Genomic DNA, 9,713 nt, shown 5'->3' with positions numbered 1-9,713 from the left:
GACAAGACTTAGAAGAAGACAATAAAGAATTTGGACTTTAACTTCTGGCTGCGTTTGGAGTGATTATACTGAACTGAAACTAAGGCTGCTCCAGAAGCTCCCCAAGAAACCTGCTCCCAGAGAACATTATACTTTAGAGAAGAGAACATTACAATGGAGGAAGAGGGGGAAAGAGAAGAATGAGTCAAGGATAACAAAATGTACAGATTTTCGTAAGTCGAAAGTCCCGGTCTCAAATCCTGAGTTTTAAAAACAAATCATTTAACCAATCTGTGCCTTAGTTTTCTCATTTGGAAAATATAGGGAGATCAATTCTACTTCTAATATTTCTTCCCACTTTAAATTTGTGATCCTGTGATTATGGAGTAATGAATGTCAGTAACAGGATGGATGGATGTGACCTCAACAAGAATTAGAATATTTATAGTGGAGAAGGATGTGATGAGTTTCATTTGAGGCATTTTGATTTTGAGATGCCTATCTGATATACAGGTGAAGATGTCCAAAAGGGAATTGGTATTGTGGGATTAAAGTTCAAGAGAGTTTATATATATGTATATGTATATCTGGGAGTCATCTGCATAAAGGTGATAATTGAACCCAGAGCCTGTGCACTACTAGCATAAGTTTCAAGGATGCAGGGTCATTTTTATGACCTAATGAGCTAACAGAGTAGAAAGTTAGTGGCGCACTGTATTTTTAGAATGAATTAATAGAAAAAGGAATATGATAGTCCCATTGTGTTTTGTCCTGGTTAGACCACATCTGGAATATTGCCTTGTGTTCAGTTCTGAGGCCCACATTTTAGAAAGGACATTGACAAGTTGGAATATGTCCAAAGGAAGGAAATGCCTCTGTTGTTTAATTCATTAAGGTTTCTGATATCAAAAGTAATAGGTTGTCTAGCTTTCTAATCACAAAAGCATTAGCTAAGAGTTAAAAAAAAAAAAAAAAGATATGGAAATGAAATAAAGATACTCCCAATGTGGTTCTGAAAAGCTATAGGCTTATCACCTAGAGTGGAAAATCCATAAGATGTGTTGTTTAGTGTTGAAAAGTCACAGACCTCTTGTATGGTGTTGAAAAATCATAGACCTCTAACATGGCAGTGGAAAATCATAGATCTCCATGGCACTGGAATGATAGAGCAGTAAATAAGTATACAATTCATGTGACTTTGTATCTTATAAAGTATCTTCATATCAAGATCAATGGGTTTGTGGATAATCCTTCAACTGAAATTCCCCAATAACCCCTAGACTCCCATCTTCCTCTCTCTATTGATGAATGCAAGTTCAACTGAGTCAGGTTTGAAGATTAGGAATAACCAGGCCAATAACTTCTGACTTCTCTCAGCTGGTTTATTGCCAAGTTGCTAAGGTCTTTCTGGAGTTTGAGGAAGCATCCCTTTAGTTCTTTCAAATATAATACTTTACCCATTTGTTTTTTTATATTTTTTAACATTTTATTTTCCCACAATTAAAGGTAACACCATATTTTAACATTCATTGGGATTTTTAAGTCTTGAGTTACAGATTCTATTCTTCCTTCCCTCCCCTCTCCCCTCCCAGAGACAACATGATGTAGGTTATCCAAAGCATGTTTAAACAATTGCCAAATTAAAAAAAAAATTATCCAATGCAACTGGAAATTCTTCTTTTTCTTTGTTAAGATGTACTTTGTCTCCTGGAGCTTCTCCTAGCACTTGGCAGAAGACTTTTCAAGTCCATCAATTCTGGGACCAATGGACAACGAGCAAGAATCAGAGTTGTCTGGTCCCTCAGTTCCAAGCAGAACTTCTCAGGTATTCTTCTGAGGAAACACAATATCAGTTCATTTGCTTGATCGCTGGTGGAAAGGTCACATAAGCAAGTAACAATTAAGTAATTCCTGGGGAGCAATTTTTTAAAACATCATCTTCCAACACTTGATTGATGTGAGCTATAATGGGAGATGCATTTCAGGTGTGGTTTTTGTTGCTTGAAAAGGAAGGTATTGGGGGCAGCTAGGTGATGAAGTGGATAGAGCACCTGTCCTGAAGTCAGGAGGACCCCAGTTCAAATCTGGTCCCAGACACTTAACACCTCCTAGTTGCATCACCCTGGGCAAGTCACTCAAACCCAGCCTCAGGGAAAAAAAAAAAAAAAGGTGTCTCCTAATCAGGATGATCATTAGGCAGGCATCTACTGGGCACTCTTGGGGCATATAATGAGAGATCCAGGGATGCTTTCATCATCAGGAAGACAGGGAGAGAAGCAAGGTCGCATAGGCTTTTGAAAGGCCTTGTCTGGAAAGCTACAGAGAAGAGATCTGTCCAAGACATCGTAAAATGCTATGTGTCCTCTTTCATAATCCAGGAAGATGCCCACTTTAGGGATGGGTGGGCTTGGTCGATAGCCATCCTGTGAATTCCACAGAAAGAAACGATCTTGCTGTCTGCAGCCGGCCAGGGTCCTGACATCCTCGGGGAATGGGGAGCGCTTCCATTTTCTGCTGGTGGACTCTTCACAGACTCCCACTTCCCATTCTGTCTTTTCTCCCACCTCCACTTCCCAATAGTGCCTACCTGAGGTGAAGGTCTGCGCCCCCAGGACGATCAGCAAATGGACAAATCTTTCTTCGTTGTTGGGCAGGTCCTGGGGGATGCTTGTGTACTTGACGCTCTTCAGGTCTTTGGACACGATGAGATAAATGTTGGCTGTGTCGGGATCCAGAGTTATATCCCTGAAGACCGTCATGAGTATTTCTCTTAGACCAGTGATGGGAAAGATTGTCCAGTCCTCGTATACAACCTCTGGCTCTTGATGGAGCAGCTTCTTACTCTTGTCCAAGGTGCCTTTCATACCCTGGACCATTTCTGAGGGGGTCTCCTCCACATGGGTCTCCACTTCCAACAGCAGACTTTTCACACTTTGGATATCTAGTGACAGTTTGGCTTTCTGCCTGTCATACTTCACCATGTTGTGGTTGAATTGTTGCTTCAGTTCTAGTAATTGTAGAGTTTCTTCCTCCCTTAATAACTGACACATTTTGTCATATTCAGACACAAGTAAGCTTTGGGAATTAAGGGTGTACTTCGTATATCTTGCCTTTGCTCTTATGACATGGTCCAGTTCCTCCTGAAGACGTTCTTCTTTCCTTTTTAAGAACTTCTGTGTCTCGAAGAGCTTCTCCTTGCCCGTGGCAGCTACCTTTTCCAAGGGAAGGATGTGGTGATTCTTGTGTTCTGGGGCTAAGGAACAGGAATCACAGAGGATTCTGTGGTCATCCTCACAGAAGAGCTTCTCCTTTTCTCCATGTTTCTCACAGGTGCTCAGGCCCACAAGGACCTGCTGCAGGGTCCTGTTGCTCACCAGGTCCCTGCCATAATTGATATCTGCTCTGCATTCTGGGCAGGCTGAGGTTTCCTGGGCTCCCACCCTGCACTGTCTAAGACAGCCTTTGCAAAAGCTATGGCCACAATTGACAGTCACTAGATCTGTGAAGTAGCCCAAGCAGATGGAGCAAGTGAGGCTTGCTTGGAGATCTTTAATCAAGTTTTTGACATCCATGTCTCTGGGCTCTCAGTTCCTCCCTTCTCAAATGGTCCTCTCAGGAGAGACAATGCTGGCTCTTTCCCTGGAGCTCTGGCAGGAAAAGTTGCCAGGGATGAGATGTTGGAGGCTTTTATATGTCTTCCTCTGACTTGGCCCCGCCTTTACTCCACCCACCAAAGGTGAGAACTCCTGAGCTTGGAGAGATTTTCTATGGTCTGCTCTAGGGCTGAGTTCCCACCTTGATCCTTCTTGCATAGTAATGAGCTACAATCCCCACTGGAGTTTACACCTAGACTCTAGATCAGAGTTGTCTGGCCCCTCAATTCCAAGTAGACTGACCCCTGATTCCTCTTTGTGGAAGCTTTTGAGCATTTCTCTCAAGCTCCATTCAAGGAAAGCAATCTCTGGTTCTTTAGGGAACAGCTTCTCATTTTGTTCCAAGAAGCATTGCAGATCCTGGAGTATTTCTTCTTTTGTCTTAAAAGTATTTTATTTTTTTCTCAGTTATATGTCAAGACAATTTTTAGCATTCATTGTTACAAGATTTTGAGTACCATTCTCTCCTTCCCTACCTCCCTTCTTCCCAAGATAGTAGACAATTTGATATAAATTATATATGTGCAATTATAAAACATCTAAATCCCTATGAAAGAAGAAAGAAATCAGAAGGGAAAAAAATCATGAAATAATTAAATTCAGTGAAAGAAATATACACTCAGAGTTCAGCTTTTTTTTTTGTTTTTGTTTTTGTTTTAATCTGGATATGAATAGCATTTTCTATCATCAGCCCATTGGACTTGGCTTGGATAATAGTATTACTAACAAGAGGAGTTGATAGTTCCTAGTTGATCATCACACCATGTGGCTGATGCTGTGTACAACATTTTCCTGATTTCTGCTCATTTTACTTCACTTCCTATCAGTTCATACAAATCCCTCCTGGCTTTTCAAAAATCTTTCTGCTTATTATCTCTGCATGGTAGTATTCCATCACATTCATATGCTACAACTTGTTCAGCCATTCCCCAATACATGGACATCCCGTCAATATCTAATATCACTATGAAGAGGGCTGTTATAAAGATTTTTACATTTGTAGGTCCGTTTTCCTTTTCTGTGCTCTCTTTGGGGTACTGATCTAGTAGTCATAGTTATGTGAACTGTCCCCCTGATCTTTGGGATACCCTAAAAATCTCTATTCCTCCTGACCTCTGGATGGGACTCCACCTTCCTATTCAGGGGGGAAACTCTCAGATGGTGATCTCCATCTACAATTCAATTGGAGATCTTGGCCTGAGGCATAATCACCACCCTTTATTGAATTGAAAATTAGTCCTTTAAATTCATCAGGAGATTCCTCCTCCCTAGCTTTGGGCCATAAAAATCCAATATAATCAAAGGCTACATCCCAAACTTTTGCTAAAAATCCTTTTTGAGATCTGGCCCCCTAGGAAATTGTTTCTCAATGTAATAAACCCATTGTTGCCACAAGCCCTGCCTGCATTTGGGATTGAGAATTGTTTTGCAAGAACCTGAGACATCATCCAGGGGATCATCTCTCACCCCTCATTTCTCACATCTTTGTAATGCACAGTCTGGTTGGCCTTTAGGCATACTTTCAAATTGCTCTCCAGAATAACTAACTGGATTAGTTCACAACTGTACTGAGTGTGTATTATTGTCCCAATTTTCCCTCATGCTAACATTTGCCATTTGCCATTTTTTTTTAATATTAGCCAATCTGACAAGTGTCAGGTGTTACCTCAGAGTTGTTTTAATTTGCATTTCTCAAATAAAAAAATGATTTAGAATATTTCTTCATATCAATATAGGTAGCTTTTGTTTATCTGAAAATTACCTTTTTATATCCTTTGATGATTTATCAGTTGAGGAGTGGCTCGTATTCTTATAAATTTCACAGTGTTCTTTATATATTTGAGAAATGAGGGCTTGTTTCCCAGCTTTCTATTTTCTTTCTAATCTTGATTGCATTGATTTTGTTTATACAAAAGTTTGAAAATTGCTATCATCAATGTTATCTTTCCTACTTGCAAAATGTCATTTCCTTCCTAATCTCTTTTAATTAAGTCTATTTTTCCTTTACCTTTATCCTTTATCAGGATTGATAAACCTGCTTTTTTTTTTTTTTTTTTTTTTTTTTAAGCTTCAGCTGAAGCATAACAGATTCTGATCCTGCCCTTTACCTTAAGGGCTGTGTCTCTTTTTGCTTTAAATGTTTTCTTGTGAATCTATTTTTTCCTCTCTTTTCTACCTGGTAAAAGAGAAAAGCAAAACCCTTGCAACAAAATTTCATAGTCAAGAAAAATAAGTTCCTGCTTTGGCCAAATCCAGAAATATCTCATTCTGCATCTGGACTTCTTTCATCTCTGTCAAGAAGTTAGCAGCATGCTTCATCATTCATACTCTGGAATCCTTTTAGACGATCCCCTCTTCTCCAGTCCTTCAAGGGCACAAGAACCTTTACCCATTTTTTGATCCAATTTATACTGGTGAAAGATTCTGATTGGTATAACCTCTGCTAGTAAAGTGATTGAGTTCTTAATACTATGCTCCAACTATTTTTTATTTTACTTTTTTCCCCACTGAACAAAAATATATTTGCCTTCCTCCTCATGGGGGAAATATAAAGACAAATATTTTTATGACAAATATGCAAGGAAAAAGCAAATTATCCACATTTTAGATTTCCTTCTAATCCAGAGGAAAGGATGAATATTCTGGAAAGATGCTCCCTCTAGTCAAACCAGAATTATTAGTACTAAATGTGGTAAGAAACTTATCTACCAAATACAAAAAATCAGGTTGATTGAAGGAACTGGGAATTTTTGTTCCAAAGAAGATTTAAGATAGTGAGAAATGGAAAGAAAAGGAGGACATCATACATTTTTTGCCATAAAAAATAGATTTTTTATTTTCAAATTCATACAAAGATAGTTTTCAACATTCATTCCTGCAAAATCTTGCATTCCAAATTTTTCTCCCTCCCTCCCCCACCCCAGACAACAAGTAATCCAATATATGTTAAACATGTGCAATTCTTCTCCACGTATTTCCATATTCATCATGCTGCATAAGAAAAATTCGATCAAAAAGGAAAGAAAATAAGAATGAGAGAAAAAAGCAAGCAAACAACAACAAAAGTGAAAATACCAACTTGTGATCTACATTAAGACTCCACAGTCCTCTCTCTGGCCCTTTTCAGACCAACTCTATTGAAATTGGCCTGAATTACCTCATGGTTGAAAAGTCCATCACAGTTGATCATCACATAATTTTGTTGCTGGGTCAACTTTTCTTCAAGTATTTTAAAGCCTATTGTGTAGAAACTGAAGAAGATACAGTTCATGCTAGTATATAGTCACTCAGGAAATAAGTCTTATAGAAGTGATTGTTTTATGTCTTCAGCTCAGAATGGAATGAATCTATTTGGAAAAAGGAGGAGGAGAAAAAAGAAGAGGAGAAAAAGGAGGAAGAGGAGAAATAGGAGAAGGAAGAGAAGGGCGAGGAGGCGGAAGAGGAGGAAGAAGAGGAAGAGGAGGAGAATAAAGGTCTCCCTGATTCAGTCTAGGGCTGTAATATTAAACCAAGTTGTAATATGGCCAACACATGGTCCTTTATAGGTAGCATTGAAAGAACAACATCTCTCACTCTGGTGACTAATTCCACCTCCACCCCCCATTATCATATCTTCCCCACCTATCCAAATATGTACACACACACACACACACACACACACACACACACACACACACATGTACACACACTTGCCAAATAATGTGACAATGAATACTCATATTCAAGAAGGTACATTTACCATGATAAAATTGAGGTGGGAGTAATTAATTATTATGCTCTTCTGAACACAGAATGAAGTATTTTAAGTGAGATTATTCACCCAATATTTATGTTGTGGAAAAGAGAGAATGTATCAGGACTGATTTTGTTCAGTACTTAAACCAAGTCCCTGAGGATTTTTCTTTCTCTTTTTTCCCAAGATTCTTATCTTGTTTTGAAAGATATTGAACAGAATAGTCTCCTGAACCAGTGTTAATTTCAAGAAAAGTGAAATTTGTCACAAATCTCCAGAAGTTTGAATCAAAAGGACTAGAAACTCAAGGGTAGTTGAACATGTATGTATTTAGGCCTGAGGGCAAGGGACCAGTGGCAGGTTGGATTTCCCTTAATCAGCAGCCCTGGAAACCATTCAATTCTACTACATCAGAATGAAGACGTGGCTTTTTATTATATCCAAAGAATTAAAATGATCAAAAGAGAGAACTATTTAGGGAAAGTCAGAATTGACCTACAGAGCTACAAGCAAATTCTTTGTTATTTTCCCCTCAGTGTTCTCTTTGAGATTGAGTTCAAAGTCACAGAGTTTAGGGACCCCATTAGGAAATCACTATTCAGGTCATTTCCAAGGAAATCCATGAGCAAACATCTCTGAAGGGACTCTTTTGACACCCTTCTCTGACAAATCAGAAGCAAGGAGGAATTTGTGCCAGTTCAGTGAGGCCTTGGAAAGGGAGCCCATCTCCTGGAAAACCAAGGAAGATCTGCTTGGATCTCTGAAGCTTGGGTTAGTTGTTTCAGGAGATGGAAGTGGAGCCAGAGATGGATTTTTATTTTGTTTTTTAGGTGAGTTCTCACAAGTAACTTATATTATAGGAAGTTAAGGGGAAAATCAAGTTCCATATTGAATGGGTAATGAGTTACTCTTTGTTCAAGTCTATTAAACTAGTGAATTATTTGAAGGAGGAAAGTTAGAAAAAGCCAGAGATATGCAAATGCACAGTTTGGGCTGTTCTCTTGCTGGTTCCCTTTATTTAATAAAATAGCATCTTACTGATTCTTCTATCACAGAATCTTTTGAATCCACCCCTGTCTCTCTTCTCATACCCATGGTCATTTCTTAGGTTCTGGATATTTTATCACATCTTTCTTACCCTATTGCATTCATCTGCTAATTAGAAACCTAGCTTCCAATCGTTATCATCAATCTATCCTTCAGACAGCTGCCCAAATTATCTTTTTATTGTACAAGATTCACCATATCATTCTTTTCCAACATTGCCCAATCCTCCCTCACTTAAATCTTAATCATTTACATGTCATGGCATCCTTACTGATGTCACTGTCCCTCTTCAAGAACAAAGTACAAACAACAACAACAATTACCTTATCCCACTCAAGAAACTTTGATGGCTCCATCTTGCCTCCCCGATGGAATACAAATTCTTTAGAGGCCTCCAGCCTATTTTTTCCAGATTTATTACCTTTCATTTGTTCTCCTGGCTTGCTTGCTGTTCCCCAGAAGTTACCATTGTGTTTCTTATCTCCTTGAATTACTATATCTAGAATTTACTTCAGCCCCTTAGGATAGGTCATTTTTTACAAGCTTTAGTACATATATCATCTTCTTGGAGAAGTTTATTAATGCCCTATCTCCTCAATTTATTGTTGCTACACTTATTTGTTTATAGGAGTTGTTAGGTTCTTATTAGGTGGTAAGTTGGTACTTAACAATCGCCAAATTGTAAACTAGTCTATTTCTTATCCAATGCCAAATGGTTTTGGTGACTGTTGCTTTATAATATAGTTCTAGATCAGGTATAGCTAGACCACCTTCATTTAATTTTTTTTTCATTACTTCCCTTGAAATTCCCGACCTTTTGTTTGAACTTGCTTCTTTAAAGTATTCCTTCAAGGTGAAAACTCCCTTAAAGGTTTGAACTAAAGGTGTGAATTCTGAGCTAGAGAATTGTTAAGTACCAACTTACCACCTGGTAAGAACCTCACAGGGAGTAATGGATTGTTCCAATGCTTCCAAAGGAAGTAAATTTCTCAAGGGAGATTTTTTTCCCCCCATCTTGATTTGTGATTCTCCAGCACAGTTTTATGTTTATAAACTCTTATTGGATTAGATTGTTAGATAATCAAATGATGATCCTTGGTAGGGAAGACAGCCATTACCCTGGTGACTAGAAAAGAAAGGCCACCACTGGATTCCCAGATAAGAATGGAAAATTACCAAAGAGAGAATATTTCTATCAATATTTAAAAGTTCAAACTTCGAAGTTAACTTATGGATGAATCTCTGGGTACTGTTCTTAGCCTAGGATTGAGGAAGAGAGAAAGGAAGGGAAGACTTTTCTT

The 9,713-nt window shown here is 38.5% G+C and overlaps 1 pseudogene; it reads right to left on the bottom strand.

Moving 5' to 3' along the window:
• Nucleotides 1-2,183: 2,183 nt before the first annotated feature.
• LOC141553001 (putative E3 ubiquitin-protein ligase TRIML1 pseudogene) lies at nt 2,184-3,551 on the bottom strand (annotated as a pseudogene).
• Between the last annotated feature and the right edge of the window lie 6,162 nt (nt 3,552-9,713).

This window comes from Sminthopsis crassicaudata, chromosome 2 (genome assembly GCF_048593235.1).
Source record: "Sminthopsis crassicaudata isolate SCR6 chromosome 2, ASM4859323v1, whole genome shotgun sequence".
NCBI classification, from domain to species: Eukaryota; Metazoa; Chordata; class Mammalia; order Dasyuromorphia; family Dasyuridae; genus Sminthopsis; species Sminthopsis crassicaudata.
Note: the sequence above shows the minus strand (reverse complement) of the source record. Positions and strands in the feature narration are given on the sequence as shown.